This window comes from Ovis aries, chromosome 18 (assembly GCF_016772045.2).
Source record: "Ovis aries strain OAR_USU_Benz2616 breed Rambouillet chromosome 18, ARS-UI_Ramb_v3.0, whole genome shotgun sequence".
NCBI classification, from domain to species: Eukaryota; Metazoa; Chordata; class Mammalia; order Artiodactyla; family Bovidae; genus Ovis; species Ovis aries.
In genome coordinates this window covers 35,567,021-35,589,939 of record NC_056071.1, presented here as the reverse complement: position 1 = coordinate 35,589,939, position 22,919 = coordinate 35,567,021, and positions in this window count along the sequence as shown.

Sequence of the window (22,919 nt, the reverse complement as noted above, 5' to 3'; positions counted from 1 at the left end):
TGTGTAGAAATATATACAATAAATATTTGAATCTTAGTTTGCTGAATAATTATGCAGGATGGATTCAACCTCAACAGATAGCTATAGCTCAAAATGTTCTTTAAAATTTACTCTTTAAAATAAGTTTATATATGTATATATTTATAGACATGTATATGTTTATCATATGCACATACACAGAATAACAATGAAAACCAGTCACATTTTTCATTTCTTCAAGACTGCTCATTGAATTTTAGAAAAGTATGGCAGGGCAGCTGTTACAAGACATTTAAAAAACACTTAAATGACATTAGTTTTAAGGAACATTATGAAAGTGTCCTCTTGGGAAGATAAGCAGCAGCTTATAACATTAAAGCCCTAAGAATTGGGCAGAGCTGGTATTTCTCTATGTTAGTGACTATACAAAGTAACAATTATACAGTTATAGCACCCAGATCACTGCATCAAAATTTTTCATTTTTATGTCAGTGTTTTCACTCTTTCTCTGTTCATTTTGGGTTGCCTTAGAAGAGAACAGTTATTCTTTGTCAGGTTGAGGGCATTCAAGTGAACCAAAAGGTCAATCTAATTAAAAAGGGGAAAGAACTTCAAACCACAAGGGGAAAAAAGATCCAGCTAAATGCCAAGGAATTTATATTACTGAATGCATGAAGTAAACAGTCAAACAATGAGATGAATGCACAAAGGTGTCAAAGAGAAAATAAAAGAGTCTGTGACCTTTAAATTATTATTATTTTTGTAAATTAAATGATATTTACTCCTTGAAAGAGAAACACTGCACATCAGAAACATTTAAAAATACAGTTAATTTTTATCATGTCTTAGTTTGAGAAAGCTTTATTTTCCTCCAATGATTTACAACAATATTTATAAACTATTGAATACAGAAATTATTCCCAAGGATACACTTAATAATTTTAATTTTTATTCTTTGCAGAAACTATCCATCATTTGCAACTGCCCTCCCAAAGTATTGTTCAAAACACATTGCTAAAGTTGGGTTAAACCTTTATAAGAACAGATTTTAACCCTGTGGTATTAATGGCTTGCAAATAAAAATAGAGAAAATAATGGTATCTGGACTTTTCACTGTATTCCCCCTTTCTCCCCAAGCCATCCATGTTGTTTTAACCAACATGGAGCCATGCAGTAGTGAGTATACAGTACTCATAGAATTTAAAAGTTCAATAAAGGGTGAGGGTGCAGTAACTAAACTGTTAGTTAGACTGACTACATTGCAATCTGTCACCAAGTGATTTTTAATGCATTTTAAGCATATAGCTAGATGCTTTATAGTAGAAGTCTTTTGTCAATTACTAAGGACTTTCATGTCACCAAGAACTTTTGTGTCATGGTGAATGGGAAGTGAGACATTCCATTAATAATTTCATCTCTTGTTAAATTTACTGGCCCAAGCATATCATACCTTGGATCGATCTTTTTGTTTTTTGGGTCTATACTTTAGGAAATTACATAGGGGAAAAAAAAAGCACAATGCCTCTGCAAATTGATGGGTTTTGGTATTACCTGTCTTGTCAATAACCTAAAATGTTTACATTTTCCTTAGCCAAATCATTTTTATTTTTAGAGAAAACCTAGGATCCATTGCCCAGGTGGTAGTCTTGGGCTCTGGTATAGATTTGAGGCAAAACATTTCTCCTACTGCTTTCATCCTTTACCTCAGCAGTTAATTCTGACTGTAATTATCTTAATTTCCTAGGCTAATATCACAGTCCTCCACTCTAATAGCACTCAAACCCTCAGCACTGCAAACTTGGTTAGACCCTGGCAAACTAGGTAGATCTTGCCTGGTTTCTTTGCCTTTGGTGGTTCCAGCATCGCACACACCTGCATCTGTTCCTGCTTTTTACAAAACACCACTCAGAATCCTGGGCACTGTCCACTGAGTTGTTCCTTATTTGACAGGACCACGATTTGCCTCTAGTCTGACTCACACCCTGGATAAATCCTAAAGTTGCTTATGATGGCTTGAACTACAGTGGAGCCGGCTATATGTTTAGTTATTTGTCCCTTGGAGCTACTGATCACCAGGAAGGACCAGCCTCTATAATGGGATTAATTAGCCCCAAAGTAGCCATATATTTAAGGAGTGGGCTTTGGCTGAGTCCTATCTATCATGTCATGTACTTGCTGGATTGGCAAGTAATGTCAAAGTGTTAGTTATCTTCTGTTGATGATTTCAGTTTTAAGGCATACCCAACTGTCATTTTCACTAAAAACAGAAGATCAATCATAATGTGGTTAACTGTGTGTCTGCACAAAGACCTTGTCAGTTACCCTCTGGACTACCTACCTTATATGAAAACATTTCTGAAGGGGCATTTACTATAAATTATGACTAGGATGATTTACTATTCATCATTCCAACATGCAAAATCAAAATCAGAATTCAAAAAATAATTTGAATTGTGATATAAAGAAAGCTGAGCGCAAAAGAATTGATGCTTTTGAACTGCAGTGTTGGAGAAGACTCTTGAGAGTCCCTTGGACTGCAAGGAGATCCAACCAGTCCATCCTAAAGGAAATCAGTCCTGGGTGTTCATTGGAAGGACTGATGCTAAAGCTGAAACTCCAATACTTTAGCCACCTGATGCGAAGAGCTGACTCATTTGAAAAGACCCTGATGATGGGAAAGATTGAGGGCAGGAAGAAAAGGGGATGACAGAGGTTGAGATGATTGGCTGGCATCACCGACTCAACGGACATGAGTTTGGGTGGACTCTGGGAGTTGGTGATGGACAGGGAGGCCTGGGGTGCTGTGGTTCATGGAGTCACAAAGAGTCAGACTCGACTGAGCAACTGAACTGAACTGATATTGTCCATTTTCCTTTCTTACTTTGGAATTAAAATCCCTTTTCTTTGATAATATAAAGTTGAGGACATGTATAATTTTCAAGGATAGAACCATGTCTGTAAAATTGTATTATATATAAACTAATGCAAACATGGGAAAACATGATAAATGGTTATATTTCAATAAAGTTCTCAGACACAGAATATTTTCTTTTAATGGAAACCCACTGATATTCACTTGTCATGTCCTCTGGAGAGCTTCTAGAGACTGTTCCTTGCTATGAAAGTGCTGAGATATTTAGATTTCCTTTCTGAACCAGATAAAGTCAGTGAAGAACTCCAAAAAGAAAAAAAGCAAAATAAATACAAAGGCAGACATCAGTGGGTCTGGTTTGTGGTAAAGTAGAATGATTTTTTTTTTCTTTTTACACTGAAGTACTTGTGCTTAAGTAGTGATTTTGTATAAATCTTTATTGATGATCTAAGGATTCACTATGACTTGTGAATTGTAAAACTGTCCTAGAGAATTAAAAGGCTGATGACTTGGAACATAATGTTACTCTATCTACACTCACTGTGGCTTGTCTTATGATCCTTCCTTGCAGAAATTCTTACTGGCTATAACAGTATTCACTGACTACAATTCACAATGCAAATAAAGATATGAATCCATGGTGTTATTAACGAGCTAAGAATATAGTTTAAAGTTTCAAGAGATTCTAATTTTTGGAAGGATTCTGAACATGAAGCAGGAATAGAAAGACACAAAATATCAACTTCTCTTGGATAACTCCTCATTTTTTATCTCTAATACCACACACACATTAGGCAGCCAATGTTTATTTTTTGCATGAATTGATTATTAATGTTTTGAACTGACCCTTCGACTTAATGCTCACAAGCTCCAGACTTCACTATTCTTGGAAATTCGACTCATGTTGCTAGTAAACAGAAGCTAGAATGTATAGCAATGATAATTTGTACTTTAAAATCTACCTTCTGAAGGGCACTAACATTCAGTTTAGATAAGGCACTGGGAGAACAGAATTATAAAGTCAGTCTTTTGATGAGTAAGAGCCAGAGTAGAAGGAACTGGTATTTTAGCACACCAGACTTGTGCACATCATTTTTTTTTTTTTTTTCCGTATCCCACATGGCATGCGGGATCTTAGTTCCCTAACTAGGGATGGAACTCAAGCCACCTGCAGAGTTTTAACCACTGAACCATCAAGGAGGTCCCTGGAATGTGTTTCTCATATTAGACACAACTGACTCTTGGGGCACAGAAGAAAGGCACTCCTAAGGATACTTTTTGTCTAAACTTCTACACCATTGTGCTGCCCTCCTTCTGAATCAACCCCCACAGCCATCATGTACATATTCTTTCTTTATATGTGTCAACACTTTAAGATTGGATCGAACTCTTTCCTTATCTGATCATGGCACAATTTAGCCTCCTAAAGATTATCATTTGTTGCATGATTATAATTTAATTCTTACATTAACTATACTGATGGTCTGCCTAACACCTTACTACCACCCTACATCTATAATTCTGTGTATAAAAATATGTATTGTGAGCATTTGATATCATGCTTTCTTATCCCAGGTGGTTAGTTCTAAGCTAAACGCAGGGAAAAGCAGGAAAAATTACCCCTTTCCTCACTTCTGCTCCAAAAGCAAGATGAGGATATTCAATCCTAAAACATTTACTGTTGAGAAAAACATTCCTTTATATCTATAGGAAACTACCATGTAACACTGAATATTTTAAAAGTTATACTTATTACATACAAGTTATTTCTTCCTGACCTTTACTAAATACACAAACACAGTACCCCTCAAGAGATCCACTTTTTTCTCACTTAAGATCTGATTTTTCTTTACTATATAGCTACATTTCTATGTTTACTACAAATTTTGTCACACAGTGGGTATAAGTGTTTTATAGTTATAGGAGACACTGACATTTTACAAATGGAGAAACTAAGGCACAGAACTGAAGAACTTTCTAGGGTTGACAATTTGCCAATAGTTCAACAGTAACATATTTATTTGTGTTACTCCAAGGTTATAGTTAAAATAGAGTTATAAACTGCATATGCCAAAAGAAGTTAACTTTGAGCCATATTTTTGAGGTACTGTATACGTTATTTTTTTACCACATACAAAAATTAACTCAAAACAGATCATAGACTTAAATATAATATCTAAAACTTCTAGATGAAAACAAAATAATTGAGTTGTAGTAGTATATTCTCTAATTTATAGGATGGCATATTTAACTTTTATTTTCAACCTTTATCTAATTTCAGCCTATAGAGATATTGTGGAAATGCCTTAATAGATAATAAAGAATTATCATGCATTATCCTCCTACACCCGCTATTTCTCTGGAATTTTAACTAACCTACAATCCTTGTTTGTTTTTCTTGCCATAAGCTCTACAAATAACAGTCAATCTGTGACTTTACTTATTGACACTCACATGTTTGCATTGACGTTAAAGCCTTTTTGAGGGATACCAGTCTAGATGTACAGAAACTGCAAAACTGAACTCAAACTCTCTGGGATCTCCAGATAAAGGACTGTAGAACCACACATCTCTTCTCTAAGATGTGCACCAGTTTCTAAACCCCTTTCTGAGTTTTTCACAAGTGATGAGGCACAAGGCCGATCATTATAAAATCAAGAAGAAGAAAATGTTATTTTCCAAGGGCCTATAAACCAGAATTCTAAATGTACTAGTTTTATCCCTATTGTAGCAAATATAAAACACATTGAAACCAGCATACATTGTTTCATTTATGTTAACATGGCATGGAATTATTACTATTGTAATATTAGTATCCTCTCACAGTATACACTGAATGATACTCTAACTTTTGGAAAAGTAAAAGTGTTAGTCACTCAGTAATGTCCTACTCTTTGAAACCCCATGTACTGTACCAGTCCCCTCTGTCCATGGATTTCTTCAGGCAAGAATACTGGAGTGAACGTCATTCCCTTCTCTAGGGGATCTTCCCAACTCAGGGATTGAACCTGGGTCTCCTGCACTGCAGGCAGACTATTCTTTACCATCTGAAACATGGCTGACACATGGCTTTTGGAACTTCCCTAAAAATGGTATAAAGAATATATGATTTTAAGTCCTATACAGTACACTTATTTTACTTATACTAGCATTTTAAGATCAGAGTAATCCAATGATTACAGAAATTTTTAAAGTAGAAAAAATGTTCATACAAAGAAATAGGAAAAAATATGTAAAATGTTTCAATTCAAACTTGTATTATTTTTCTATGTATATTTTCTTTAGGAAAGCAGTAAAGGAAAAAATTAAAAATTAAATTTAAAAAATGAGTGCCTAGAACATTCATACATTTAATAATTTACTTTGATTTAAAGAATTAATACTGGTGTTGTGGCAACAAAATGTCACGTTGTATTGCATACACATACCTTGCTTTGTCAAAGATAGACAATAAGACTAAGTCTAAGAATACTGACTATCTTTTTTAAAAGATAGACAATAAGACTGAGCTATAAAACTAACTTGGTATAATGAAAAACAAAGGAAGAGAATAATTAATAAAACTTTCACAATATTGCACTAAATTTGTGACTTAAAAATCTCAAAGGTTTACGTTATGACACCCAAATTTCTGAGCCAGACATTACAGATAGAGGATGACAAAGAGTAATCTAAGCTTCCGTACAATAATCCACAATTTCTATTCATCTATAGCAATCAAAGTAATATGATGTAGGGGTTCAAAACTCAGCTTAAAGCTCTTAAAATTAATAATACAACTGACTGATAAAAAAAGGCTTAAAAGAAAAAGCCTTCATAATTTAATCAGAATGACAGCAAATGTGGCAAAGAGTTGTACACATAAAGTGAATTTTCAATTGTTCTGTAGTATATGAGACATTCAAGAGACTTTTATAACTGATGATTAACATAATTGGCAAGTTCCAATTTCTCTGTTTGCAAACAAGCAGCTTGCATTTTCAATTAGAGATGTTGGTAGAGAAATAACAGTTTTGACTGTGAAAATCTGCTAATGAAAGCTGCTACTTCATGCTCAATGCATAGAAACTGCATAACTACTGCAGTGAATTGATATTCTTATACCATAGAACTTCACAAAGATATCAAAGAATGTAATTCATAGCTTAGTACTTCTAAACAACTAGTGCTAAATGAAAAAGCAGCTGATCAAGATGAAAGAAATGTCATGAGTGAATGTATACAAAGAATGAAAAACTAGGTGCCTTTAATTTATGATAAAAATTTCAAGTACATAAGATTTCTCCTCCTAGATAAATATAATTAATAACCAAACCAACAGTAATATATTAAAAGCAGCCCTATACCAGATCAAAAACAGACATAAACTATTAAATGACAAATGGAAATGCTAACACAAAATTTTGGTTAGGGTGAAAGTGGGGGCAGGAGGAGAAGGGATGACAGAGGATGAGATGGCTGGATGGCATCACTGACTCGATGGATGTGAGTCTGAGTGAACTCCGGGAGTTGGTGATGGATAGGGAGGCCTGGCGTGCTGCAATTCATGGGGTCGCAAAGAGTCGGACACGACTGAGTGACTGAACTGAACTGAACCATCTATGAAAGTATTAAAAAATTATCTACAGAAATTAGCTGCCATAACACTGGTTCTAGTACTAACACTTGTACTTAGTATGTTGTTAGTGTTTAGTCGCTAAGTTGTATCCAATTCTTTGCAACCCCATGAGCCATAGCTCGCGAGGCTCCTCTGTCCATGGGATTTCCCAGGCAAGAATACTGGAGTGGATTGCCATTTCCTTCTCCAGGGGATCTTCCTGACACAGGGATTGAACCTGCATCTCCTTACCTTCTGAGCCACCAGGGAAGTATAGTTAGGGATATATAACTATTAATATACAATAATACACAGCTATCTCCTAAGAGTCCCTTTACTGCAAGGAGATCCAACCAGTCCATTCTGAAGGAGATCAGCCCTGGGATTTCTTTGGAAGGAATGATGCTAAAGCTGAAACTCCAGTACTTTGGCCACCTCATGCGAAGAGTTGACTCATTGGAAAAGACTCTGATGCTGGGAGGGATTGGGGGCAGGAGGAGAAGGGGACGACAGAGGATAAGATGGCTGGATGGCATCACGGACTCGATGGATGTGAGTCTGAGTGAAGTCTGGGAGTTGGTGATGGACAGGGAGGCCTGGCGTGCTGCAATTCATGGAGTCGCAAAGAGTTGGACACGACTGAGTGAATGAACTGAACTGAACTGATCTCCTACAGGATAATATTAACTTTATTTTTTTGTATATAATATCAATACCAGTTAATATCTTAGTTATAATATCATCATCATCATCAAAATAGTTAATGATATAGATTGATTAATCTATCATAAAATAAGATATAAAAAACTACTATCATCCCTAATCAAAATCTGGATAAACTGTGACACAGAGACAGTTAGCAAGTTGATCAAGGTTCTAGAACTAATAAATAATAGACCCAAAATATAAATTTGGTAGTTCGGAGCTACAAATGACCTAATACAAATGATTTAGCACAAAACCCCATTTGAAATAGCAGCTGCAGCAAGGCAAAGAATATGCAAATGATTCCTTTTTTCAGCCAACCATAAACTTATGTGGCAAAGTAAAAGAAAAAACAAGACAAAACAAAATAATGAGGACAGACTTTGCTTAAAAGTTACATATGATTGAGTACAGATTTTGGCTTTCAAGTATGGTTAGTAAAGAAATATTTTGCTTCAGACCAACATTATCAGCTAGAAAATGTAAAACCTAATGAAACAAAAAAAAAAAAATATCTGATAGGAAATTAGGAATGAGAGATCAAAACCAAAGAGAGAAAGCAACCACAAACAGGTTAACTGATACTCTGCTCACTATCCTTCCCCTTTGCATAGTATAATTCTTTGTACAAAGCAATAGGCTAAAATGCACATTTAGCATGTATGCAGAAAACCAGATGTACCAATGATCTTGCAAAAACAGACTTATAGTTGACCTTTAAGAGTAATAACCCAATCTAGCGAACAATGGAGTAACAGCTTTATAATGCTGAAATGAGATAATTGCAAGTATAGACTTCTATAGCCAGTAAAAATATTCTTCAAAAGTGAAAACTAAACAAAAATCCTTGTAGATGATTAAAAACCAAGATGATTTCACTACCAGAAACCTGATATTACACAAATACTAAATCAACATCTTCACACAAAAGAGCAATGGTCCCAAAGTACAGAAATGCAGCCAGTGAATAGAGCGAAGAAAATAATACTATAAATAACAAATATAGTAATGTTTAAAATATATGGATAATTTAATCCATATATGCTTAAATATATGCATGTTGTTGTTTAGTCATTAAGCTGTGTCTGACTCTGCAATCCCATGGACTGTAGCCCACCAGGCTCCTTTGTGCATGGGATTTCCCAGGCAAGAACATTGGAGTGGGTTGCCGTTTCCTTCTCCAGGTTATCTGAACCTACGTCTCCTGCATTGGCAGGAGGATTCTTTACCACTGAACCACCAAGGAAGTCCTAAAATGTTCCAAGGCCATCTGATAAATGGTATCATTACATTATTATAAGTTAAGGATGCATATTATAACATATGGGTTCACTACCACTGTATGCATGAATACCATTAGCAAGATCTTTGTGTGAACAGAGTATCCTATCTCAGACTTAGCTTCAAAGGATGAGAGATGACAGAAGCTTAAGGATACCAACGGGGTAGCATCAGTAGTGTCTCTTCAGTGGGAATTTTTACAAAATGTAAGCTAAATGTTTAGGTCAAACTTGTAGAGTGAGTTAGAAAATACCAATACCTGTAGGTCATGGATCAAGCTGGCAAAGTAAGGACACAGATCTCACCTTCCTGCCTGAACACATCAAAAATACATCTCTATGTGGAACAATTCTCATTGAACGCAAACTTGCAGAAGGACCCCTGCACAACCAAGGCTATAAGATGCACACCCATCTTGGTAAAGGAAGAAAGACATCAGGGACAGTCCCCTGAGGGGGAACTCAGAGGAAAAAGGAGATTACAGGGATGATCACCTCCCTGGGAAGTGAGCAATTCAGTCCAAAGACTGCACATTGCAATCATTGGGTTCTACTTAGGGGAGACACAGGAGTCCCCTTGACTGGTTGGAGGATCACTGGGACTAATAGAAGGAGAAGCCTAGACTCTCCTCATGAGGAGTATACACACAGACTTGCCCCCCAAGGCAAGGTGGACAGAGATCTCCTCTAGTGGTTGCAGGGTTTTCTATGACTGCCTCCCAATCTGTGCCCCAGTCCAAGCCAAGAAATGCTCTAGACATACTCACTGTGTTTCACAGTGCAGCTGTGGATGTGGGTCAGTCAAGACTGGAAAAAACACCTGATTGCGAGACACAGAGAAGATCCAGTTCCAAGGCAGATCTGGTGGGTGAATCAGCAGCCATCACTGGCCCTTATGTAAGCAGCTGTCAGCCAATAGGGTAGGAGGTCCCTGTGGAAAGAAAATCATGCATAACTTTCTTAAGAGAAGCCATTTTGGGCCTATGCCATTTTGTGATCTAAGCCTGACAAGAGAGCTTGCCTTTGAATAGGTCTCAATCATGCATGATTTTAAGGGAACAAAAAAAAAAAAGAGAGAGAGAGAGAGAAAAAGAAATTACCATTTTCAGGAAAGAGAAATAACAATAGCAAAGATAAAAATCATTTGTAAAACTCCCAGATCTCTTCCAGTTGTAAAGATTAGCCTGAAGTACTCAATCACCAGATCAATGAGAACCTAAGGGATGATGTTGACCTTTTCTGACCCTTGTGACTTCAGTCAACTAAAGCTTAGACTGTCAACCACCCAAGAAACTTCATGAATACAGTCTTAGATTAAAATTTCCCAGATTGTGTTGTTTGGAGAGAAACTGCCTTGGGAAAGATCCTCAGTGTTCTCCTTATTTACTGCAAGTAATAAATTCTTTCTTCTCCCAGTCTTTGGCTTGGTTGTGTCTCTTGGCTTGACAATCAACAAGGAACAAATGCAGTTTTCAAGTAACAGCTCCTCAGAAGCAGCTCAGATCTGTGATACTGGCCACTCCACCACAACTCACAGACACATTTCAAGAGGCCATGTGGGCACCACCACCTGTACTACAGAGATCTCACACCAGGACAAGGGCAGCAGAGGCTGGAGGTAGTTCTGTGAGGAACAAAAGGGACTTACAACAGAGGTTGCATCTGTGCAGAGGTATGGATGCCTGCACATTCAGTTCATTAGAACTGTCTGTAGGGGACACAAGACAAGAGCCCACACAAGCCTCACTTGTATCAGCAATCCCCCTCTTTCTAGCAAAGATCCTTATGTGGGGAAAAAAAGAAAACACACACTCAAAGAAACAGAGCCAGCTTGGGTTGATCCTCCAGGTTTCTGTTCGAGCAACTTGGGGTCAGACCCCACTTCCCAAAGGGCAGTGATGGCCACTGAGCAGTCCAGCCTCACACCAAACATCAGCTCTAGCACTTCCATCTCCAGTTCTATCCCCTACCAAGGTGAGAGCTGCCAGCACACTCTCAGGAAAGAAGTAAATTGTACCCACGTCAAATCTAGTTTTTCCTTCAAAGGCTTTAGGGACACGAAGCCTATATAAGGACACTCCCACATAAGATCACCCTTTTGAGATCACAAGAGGTCAATGTTTCACCCAAATTCATAAAAGCAGAGAAAGTAAAGCAAAATGAAAAGGCAGAGGAATGACTTTCAATTGAAAGCAAGAGAAAATCCCTAAAAATTAATGAAACAGAAATAAACAGGTTACCAGATAAAGAATTCAAAGTATTGGTTAAAAAAAATTACTGAATTGGGAAAAAAACTGATGCACACAAGAACACATCAATAAGCAAATAGAAAAGTATTTTAAAAGAACCAGTCAGAAGTTGATAATTCACCAGTGGAAATAAAAAGCATAATACAAGGAATGAAAAGCACATTAAGTGAAATAGGAGAATGTAGTAAGTGACTGAAAGATAGAATAATGGAAATGTCCCATCAAAACATTTTTTCTTTTCAAAAATAAAAGCAAGTTAAAAAAAAAAAAAAAAGACAACAGTCTAAGACATCTCTCAGATAATAAGAGTAAGCATGAATAACATCCATGTATAGGAGTCCTAGAACAAGAAGAGAGAGAGAGAAGGGAATTGAAAACATGAGGAAACTATGGCTGAACTTCCAAAACCTGAAGGAAGAAATGGCTATCCAGATACACAAGCACAGAGTATGAAACAAGATTAACACAAAGAAACGCACACCAAGACATATAGTTAAAATGACAAAGGTTAAAGACAGAGAATTTTACAGGCAGCAAGAGATAAACAAAAAGTCATATACAAGAGGACCTCTATAAGGCTGGGCTAGCCTGGTGGCTTAGTGGTAAAGAATTCATCTGCAGTGTAGGAGACTCAGGAGACATGGATTCAATCTCTGGGTCAGGAAGATCTCCTGAAGGAGAGCATGGCAATCCACTACAATATTCTTGCCAGAAAATTCCAGTTCATGGACAGATGAACCCAGTGGGCTACAGTCCACAGGGCCAAAGAGTAAGACACAACTGAAGCAACTGAGCACGCATGCACATTATAATGTTACCAACTGATTTCTCTGCAGAAACTTTACAGATCAGAAGGGAGTGGACGTATCTATTTAAAGTCCTGCAAGGAAAAAATATGCAACCTACAATACTCAGCAAAATTGTCAATTAGAGTAAGAAGAGACATAAACAGTTCATCCGACAAGCAAAAACTAGAAGAACTCAGCAACAATACACCTACTCTGAAAGAAATATTGAAGGTACTTTGCTAAATGGAAAAGAATCAAGAATGTATAGGAAATGGAAAATTCCAATAGGAAAGGCTATATTAGAGATTGAAAGTCATTGAAATAAGCCAGCATAAAGACTTAAAGAAAACTGTAAAAGCAACTACTAACTAAAATAAACAGTAAAAGGATAACCATGAAGATGTAAAACATTACATCAAAAACAGAATCTGAGGGAAGAAAATAAAAAATATATATATAATATTTTAGAATGTATTTGAACTTAAATGACAAGTTTTAAAAAAGTAGATATATTATGGTGAACATACATGAACCCCAAAGTATCTACTAATCAAAGACCTTTAATAGATTCACAAAAACTAAGAAAGAAAAAAGGCTCACAAGCATACTTTTACAGAATCAAACCACAGAAGAAACAAAAAAGAAGGAACGAACAGGAAACACATACATAAACAACTAGAAAACAAGTAATGAAGTGGTAATAAGTAAATAATTATCAATTATTAAATGTCAACGGACAAAATGTTCTGACCAAAGAGCACGGAAGGGTGGGAGTTTGGATTTAAAAAAAAAAAATCTTTTAAAAAAAAATTTTATTTAATTTTATTTTTAAAATTTTTGTTTTTACTTTATTTTACTTTACAATACTGTATTGGTTTTGCCATACATTGACATGAATCCACCACGGGTATACATGTGTTCCCAAACATGAACCCCCCTCTCACCTCCCTCCCCACAACATCCCTCTGGGTCATCCCCGTGCACCAGCCCCAAGCATGCTGTATCCTGCATCGGACGTAGACTGGCGATTCGATTCTTACATGATGGTATACATGTTTCAGTGCCATTCTCCCAAATCCTCCCACCCTCTCCCTCTCCCTCTGAGTCCAAAAGTCCGCTATACACATCTGTGTCTTTTTGCTGTCTTGCATACAGGGTCATCATTGCCATCTTTCAAAAGCTGTGGTACATATACACAATGGAGTATTATTCAGCCGTTAAAAAGAATACATTTGAATCAGTTCTGATGAGATGGATGAAACTGGAGCTGATTATACAGAGTGAAAAAAAAATCTTCTATATGCTTCTTATAAGAGACTCCCTTCAGTGCTAACGACACACAAAGACTGAAAGTGAAAGGAGGGAAAAAGACAATCCACACAAAGGGAAACATGAAAGTAGGGGTTAACAGTCATAAAAGACAAAACAGACTTCAGGGTAAAGAAAAAGAAGGGCATTATACAATGATAGAGAGGCCAATATATGAGGAGGATATTATATTGTTAATATACATGCATACTATGGTGGGTGTACCCAATATAGGAACACCTAAATATATAAAGTGAATATTAACAAACAGAAAGAGAGAAGTTGACAATAGTAGTAGGGAGTTTTAACAGCCCACTTACATTAATGGACAGATCATCCAGACAGAAAATCAATAAGGTAAAAGCAGTTTTAAATGATTCAACAGACCAGTTGGACATTACTATTTTGCAAATAGGAAAAGGGGTACATCAAGGTTGTATATTGTCACCCTGCTTATTTAACTTATATGCAGAGTACTTCATGAGAAACTCTGGGATGGATGAAGCACAAGCTGGAATCAAGATTGCTGGGAGAAATGTCAATAGCCTCAGGTATGCAGATGATACCACCCTTATGGCAGAAAGTGAAGAAGTACTAAAGAGCCTCTTGATGAAAGTGAAAGAGGAGAGTGAAAAACTTGGCTTAAAGCTCAACATTCAGAAAACGAAGATTGTGGCATCTGGTCTCACCACTTCGTGGCAAATAGATAGGAAACAGTGGAAACATTGGCTGACTTTATTTTGGGGGCTCCAAAATCATTGCAGATGGTGACTGCAGCCATGAAATTAAAAGATGCTTGCTCCTTGGAAGAAATGCTATGACCAACCTAGACAGCATGTTGAGGAGCAGAGACTCTACTTTGCCAACAAAGGTCTGTCTAGTCAAGGCTATGGTTTTTCCAGTAGTCATGTATGGATGTGAGAGCTGGACTATAAAGAAAGCTGAGCACAGAAGAATTGATGCTTTTGAACTGGAGTGTTGGACAAGACTCTTGAGAGTTCCTTGGACAGCAAGGAGATCCAACCAGTCCATCCTAAAGGAAATCAGCCCTGAATATTCATTGGAAGGACTGATGCTGAAGCTGAAACTCCAGTTCTTTGGCCACCTGATGTGAAGAGATGACTCATTTGAAAAGACCCTGATGCTGAGAAAGATTGAAGGTGGGAGGAGAAGGGAATAGCAGAGGATGAGATGGTTGGATGGCATCACCAACTCAATGGACATGAGTTTGAGTAAACTCTGGGAGTTGGTGATGGACAGTTAGGCCTGGCGTGCTGCAGTCCATGGGGTCGTAAAGAGTCAGATGCGACTGAGTGACTGGACTGAACCGAAATTATGTCCTAGAGGAATTAGGAAAAGAAGAACAAACATATCCTAACATCAGCAGATGAAAGGAACAAAGATCAGAGGGGAAATAGAGATAAAACAAAAAAGGAAAGATCAGTGAAACTAAGAGCTAGATTTTTCAAAACATAAATAAAATTGATAAACCTTTAGTTAGGCTTACCAATAAAAAAGGATCCAAATAAAATAAAGAATGAAAGAGAAGAAATAGCAATTGATACTACAGAGATACAAGAAATAAGTGAATACTATGAAGTTATATCCTAACAAATCAGACAATCTAGAAGCAATGAACAAATTTCTAGAAACATACAACCCGACAATACTGAATCAAGAAGAAACAGACAATTTGAACAGAATGACTACTATCAGTGAAATTAAATTTGTAATAAATTAAACAAAAATAACTTCCCAACAAAAATAAGTCCAGGATCAGATGCCTTCACAGAGGAAGTCTACAGAAGATATAAAATAAGTACGAATACCTATCCTTTTCAAAATACTCCAAAAACCAGGAGAGGATGGAACACACTCAAATTAATTCAATCCAACAATATAGAAAAAGGACCACACACAATCATCAAGTGGGGTTTATTCCAGGGACACAAAGATTACTCAACACTCACAAATCAGTGTGATACACCACATGAACAAAATGAAGGATAAAAATCACAAGATCATCTGAACAGATGCAGGAAAACCACTGACAAAATTCAATACCTGTTCATGATAAAAACAAAAACCAAACCTCTTAACATGTGTACAGAGGGGACATATCACAATATAATAAGGACTATTTACAATAAACTCATAGTTAACATCATACTCAATGGTGAAAAGCTAAAAGCATGTACTCTAAATTTAGGAAAAAGACAAGGATGCCCACTTTTGTCACTTCTATTTAATATAGTACTGGAAATAATACACACATCAGTCAGACAAGAAAATTAAATAAAAAGCCTCCAAATTGGAAAGGAAGAAGTAAACCTGTCATATTTCCAGATGACATGATACTTCATATAAAAATCCTTGAAGTCTACCCCAAAGCTCTTTATAACTAACAAATGAATTCAACAAAGTTGCAGGATACAAGATTAATATACAGAAATCTGTTGTATTTCTATATACTAATAATGAATTACCAAAAAGACAAAGTTAAAAAAAAAAACATTTAAAATAATATCTAAAAGAATAAAATATCTAGCAATAAACTTGAGACAAAACACCTATGCTGTGAAATCTATAAAACATTCACAAAGGAAACTGAAGATGATACAAAAATGGAAAGATATCTTGTGTTCTCAATACTAGTGTTAAAATGACCATACTACTCACACACCTACAGATTTAATGCAATCCCTATCAAAACACCAATGACATCATACACAGTGTCCAACTCTTTGTGATCCCATGGACTGCAGCACGCCAGAATTCCCTGTGCTTCACCATTTCCTGTAATTCACTCAAAGCAAAGTGATGTCTCTGTTTTTTAATAGGCTGTCTAGGTTTTTCATAGCTTTCATTCCAAGGAGCAAGCGTCTTTTAATTTTGTGGCTATAGTCACTGTCCACAGAGATTTTAGAGCCCCACAAAATAAAATCTGTTACTGTTTCCATTTTTTTTCCCCATCTATTTGCTGTGATGTCATGGGACCTTAGTGATGGAATGCCATAATCTTAGCTTTTTAAATGTTGAGTTTTAAGCCAGCTTTTTCATTCTCCTCTTTCATCCTTATCAAGAGACTCTTTAGTTCCTCTTTGCTTTCTGCCCTTAGAGTGGTATCATTTGCATATCTGAGGTTGTTGATATTTCTTCCAGCAATCTTGATTTCAGCTTGGGATTCATCCAGCCTGGCATTTCACATGATGTACTCTGCACAAAAGTTTAACAAGCAAAGTGACAATATACAGTCTTGACATAGTCCTTTCCCGATATTGAACCAGCCCATTATTCTATGTCTGGTTCTAACTGTTGCTTCTTGATCTCCATACAGGTTTCTTAGGAGGCAGGGAAGGGGGTCTGGTATTCCCATTTCTTTAAGAATTTTCCACATTTTTTGTGATCCACACAGTCAAAGGCTTTAGTGTAGTCAATGAAGCAGAAACAGATGGTTTTTTATTTTTTATTTTTTCTGAAACCCCCTTGCTTTCCCTATGATCCAACATGTGTTAGCAACTTGATCTCTGGTCCCTCTTCTGTTTTAAATCCAGCCTGCACATCTGGAAGTTCTTAGTTCACATACTGCTGAAGCCTAGATTGAAGGATTTTGAGCATTACCTTGCTAGCATGTGAAATTACCACAACTGTGTGGCTGTTTCAACTCTCTTTGCATTGGTTTCTTTGGGATTGGAATGAAAACTGATCTTTTCTAGTCCTGCGGTCATTGCTGAGATTTCCAAATTTGCTGACATATAGAATGCAGCATTTTGACAGCATCATCTTTTAGGATTTGAAATCCTCAGCTGGGATTCTATCACCTCCACCAGCTTCATAGCAATGCTTCCTGAGACCCATTTGACTTCACACTCCAGGATGTCTGGCTCTAGATGAGTGACCAAACCATGGTGGTTATCCAGGTCATTAAGACCTTTTTTTTGTATAGTTCTTCTGTGTATTCCTGCTGCTTCTCCTTAATCTTCTGCTTCTTGTAGGTATTTGCTGTTTCTATCCTTTATTTTGCCCATCTTTTCATGCAATATTCTCCTGATATTTGTAACATTCTTGAAGATATCTCTAGTCTTTTCCATCCTATTATTTTCCTCTATTTATTTGCATTGTTCACTGCACAATTTCTGATGTCCTCCTAAATTCTCTGAACTGTAAACTATTTAAAAGAGCCAAAAGAAAGAAGCAACCTACATAAACAGAAATGGATATAGAAGAAGTGGTGTATATATATATACAATGGAATACTACTCACCCATAAAAAGATGAAATTCTGCCATTTGCAGCTATATGGATATACTTAGTGATTATTATACTTAGTGAAATCAGTCTCAGAAAGGCAGATACTGAATAATATTGCTTATAGAAGGAACATAAATAATAATACAAACAAAGGCATATAGCAAAACAGAAACATAAAGATATAGAAAATAATCTAGTGGTAACCAGTGGTAAGAAGGAAGTGGAAGGTATATGTTAGATAGACAGGATTAAGAGGTAGAACCTCCTAGGAATAAAGTTGATAACCAACAAGGGTACACTGTATAGCACAGGGAATAATAGCAATTATTTTGTAATAACATTTAATAGAATATAAACTATAAACCTCAAAAAATCTCAAAAATGACAGAATGATCTCTGTTTGTTTCCAAGGGAAACCATCCAGTGTCACAGCAATCCAAGTCTATGCCCTGACCAGTAATGCTGAAGAAGCTGAATTTGAATGGTCCTATGAAGACTTACAAGACCTTCTGGAACTAACACCCAGAAAATATGTCCTTTTCATTACAGGGAACTGGAATGCAAAAGTGGAAAGCCAAGAAATACCTGGAGTAACAGGAAAATGAGTCCTTGGGGTACAGAATGAAGCAAATCAAAGGCTAACAGAGTTTTGCCAAGAGAATGCACTGGTCATAGCAAACACTCTCTTCTGACAACACAAGAGAAGACCCTACACATGGACATCACTAGATGGCCAACACAAAAGTCAGATTGATTATATTCTTTGCAGCCAAAGATGTAGAAGCTTTATACAGTCAGCAAAAACAAGAATGGGAGCTGACTGTGGCTCAGATCATGAACTCCTAATTGCCAAATTCAGACTTAAATTGAAGAAAGAAGGGAAAACCACTAAACCATTCAGGTATGGCCCAAATTAAATCCCTTAGTATTATAAAGTGGAAATGACAAATGGATTCAAGGGATTAGATCTGATAGACAGATTGCCTGAAGAACTATGGACGTAAGTTTGTGACAATGTATAGGAGGCAGTGATCAAGACCATTTCCAAGAAAAAGAAATGCAAAAAGGCAAAATGGCTATCTGGAGAAGGCAATGGCACCCCATTCCAGTATTCTTGCCTGGAAAATCCCATGGATGGAGGAGCCTGGTGGGCTGCAGTCCATCGGGTCGCTAAGAGTCACACACGACTGACGACTTCGCTTTCACTTTTCACTTTCACTCATTGGAGAAGGAAATGGCAACCCATTCCAGTGTTCTTGCCTGGAGTATCCCAAGGACGGGGGAGCCTGGTGGGCTCTCGTCTATGGAGTTGCATAGAGTCGGACACAACTGAAGCGACTTAGCAGCAGCAGCAAGCTTCCATTCGGAGAAGGCGATGGCACCCCACTCCAGTACTCTTGCCTGGAAAATTCCATGGATGGAGAAACCTGGTGGGCTGCAGTCCATGGGGTCGCAAAGAGTCAAACACGACTGAGCGACTTCACTTTCACTTTTCACTTTCATGCATTGGAGAAGGCAATGGCAACCCACTCCAGTGTTCTTGCCTGGAGAATCCCAGGGACAAGGGAGTCTGGTGGACTGCCTTCTATGGGGTCGCACAGAGTCAGACACGACTGAAGTGACTTAGCAGCAGCAGCAGCAGCAGCAGAAGAGGCCTTACAATAGCTGTGAAAATAAGAGAAGTGAAAGGCAAAGGATAAAAGAAAAGACATACCCATTTGAATACAGAGTTCCAAAGAATAGCAAGGAGAGATAAGAAAGTCTTCCTCAGTGATCACTGCAAAGAAATAGAGGAAAACAATAGAATGGAAAGACAAGAGATCTCTTCAAGAAAATTAAAGATACCAAGGGCAATTTTCATGTAAAGATGGGCACAATAAAAGGCAGAAATGGTATGGACATAAGAGAAGCAGAAATTAAGAATAGGTGGCAAGAATACACAGAAGAACAATAAAAAGATCTTCACAACCTAGATAATCATGAAGGCGTGATCACTCACCTAGAGTCAGACATCCTGGAATATGAAGTCAAGTGGGCCTTAGGAAGCATCACTACTAGCAAAGCTAGTGGAGGTGATGGAATTCCAGTTAAGCTATTTCAAATCCTGAAAGATGATGCTGTGAAAGTGCTGCACTCAAAATGTCTGCAAATATGGAAAATTCAGCAATGGTCACAGGACTGGAAAAGTTTGGTGTTCATTCCAATCCCAAAGAAAGGCAATGCCAATGAATCCTCAAACTACTGCATAATTGCCCTCATCTCACATGCTATCAAGGTAATGCTCAAAATTCTCCAAGCCAGGCTTCAACAGTACGTGAACCATGAACTTCCAGATGTTCAAGGTGGATTTAGAAAAGGCACAGGAACAAGAAATTGCCAACATCTGCTGGATCATCGAAAAAGCAAGAGAGTTCCAGAAAAACATCTACTTCTGCTTCATGATTATGCTAAAGCCTTTGACTGTGTGGATCACAGCACACTGTGGAGAATTCTTCAAGAGATGGGAATACCAAACCGCTTGACCTGCCTACTGAGAAGTCTGTATGCAGGTCAAGAAACAACAGTTAGAACTGGACATGGTACAACAGACTGGTTCCAAATCAGGAAAGGAGTACGTCAAGGCTGTATATTGTCACCCTGTTTATTTAACTTATATGCAGAGTACATAATGAGAAACTCTGGGCTGGATGAAGTACAAGCTGGAATCAAGATTCCCGGAGGAAATATCAATAACCTCAGATACGCAGATGATACCACCCTTATGGCAGAAAGCAAAGAAGAACTAAGGAGCCTCTTGATAAATGTCAAAGAGAAGAGTGAAAAGATTGACTTAAAACTCAACATTCTGAAAATTAAGATCATAGCATCCAGTCTCATCACTTCATGGCAAATAGATGGGGAAATAGTGGCAACATGACAGACTTTATTTTGGGAGGCTCCAAAATCACTGCAGGTGGTGACTGCAGCCATGAAATTAAAGGATGCTTGTTTCTTGGAAGACAGCTTATTAAAAAGCAGAGATACTACTTTGACAGCAAAGGTTTGTCCAGTCAAAGCTATGCTTTTTCCAGTGGTCATGTACGGATGTGAGAGTTGGACTATAAAGAAAGCTGAGCGCTGAAGAACTGATGCTTTTGAACTGTGGTGTTGGAGAATGCCAGGGTCCAGCCCCGGTGGATCCAGGGTGATTCGAAGGTGGGGATGGAGTTGGCGTCCTTGGAATTAACTTATTTAATTACAGATAGAGAGGGATTAGAAAATTAGCAGAGAAAAAGAGGCTGAATAACTTGGTTTAAATGGAATACCAATCACCACCTACCTAGGCCGCAGGCGTCTTCCCATTCTCCTGAAGGAGAGGAGGCACTGAGGCCCCCTCGGTCTGATCTTAGAAGCCCAGGCAAAATTAGCAGGCTTGGTGGGTACCCATGCACCAGATGGGAATTCAGCCAGAAAATAGTAGGAGAGAAAAAGAGGCTGAATAACTTGGTTTACGTGGGATACCAATAAAATTCCAAGACAAGGAATTTGCACCATCTACATTGGGCCACTGGTGCCACTTGAATATCGGAAGGTGCCCCTCCTTGGGCTCCTTCTTGCGTGGGCTTGAAAGCCAGGACAAGTAAGTAGACATGATGAGCACCCACGCTCCAGATGGGAATTCAGCCAGAAAAACGAGGAGCAGAAAGAACAACATGGAGGAATCAGTCTTTCTGGAAACTGATCCCATTTCTTTATTTTTAAGTTTGCTTATATACTTTTTGTTACACATAGGGATGAAAACAGAGTCATGCAGGGGTCAGCAGTCCTGAACTTATCAAAATCAGGTGCTTTACATTAAAAAAAAAAAAAAAGATCTTAGGGGTTTTACATCATCTTCTGGCCATGAAGCCTGCTGACATTTTATGACACTTTCTTTCTGATAACCAAAAAACTTATTTTTTCCAAGAGTGTCTTTTCTTAAACCAGGCACCACCCTCCAAATAAAGTTACATTCCTATAGGGTGAGGGTGTAGTGAGTTACAATCAAGAAAGGAATTTATTTAACCCAAGGTTAACATGATTAATCTTAAAGGTTAATACTTATTTCTCCTATATGTTAGTTATAGTCATTATAAGGGCAGGAAATATGGAGATTTAGCAGCAAACATCAGCCCAACAAATGAAAATCCTTTCAGCAATGTTCCCCTTAATATCTATTTAGTCTTAAGATAGTGATAAAGTTACATTTTTACATAGCAAGGACACAGTGATTTATAACAAAGTACAGTGATCTATTACAAAAGAGAAAATTCATTAACTCAAAAAGTCTAGTATTGCTAACCTTAAAACTACTATATTTCCTTTTCTATATTCCAAATACATTGATTAATATATTCCCAGGTGCCTAAGGATATGGAGGCCTGGTGGCAATCATTGACTCAATAATGAGAAAAGCCCTATGTTAATTAAGACTCTCAAAATACTCCAAAACTCTCTGTGCTGTTTATGGTTGAGAGTTAGTAAACAATCATGTGCATAGTGGCAGGAGTATTGATAATCCTTTCACATAAGCTAGTTTGCCAGCAGAGAGGTTTGACCTGAGACACCCTTGTCCCACCCAGGGCAGGGAATTAGCAGCAATTATTGGCACAACAAATGAAAAACGCTTCACCAATATAATTCCTAACCAACCCACTATACTAATAATTCTAATAATTTCTAACTTCACAAAGAATTTGCCTTCAGTAAGTCTAAAACATCTCGTACCTCTCAGGTTGGGAGACTGTAAACAATCACATGTGGCCGGGTGAACCTATACAGGTGGGCTAGATAACATTCAGAGGAGTTCATAAGTTGAAACACTCTTGTCACGCCCAGGAATTTTTATTGACTTGGAGCTGCACGTTTACT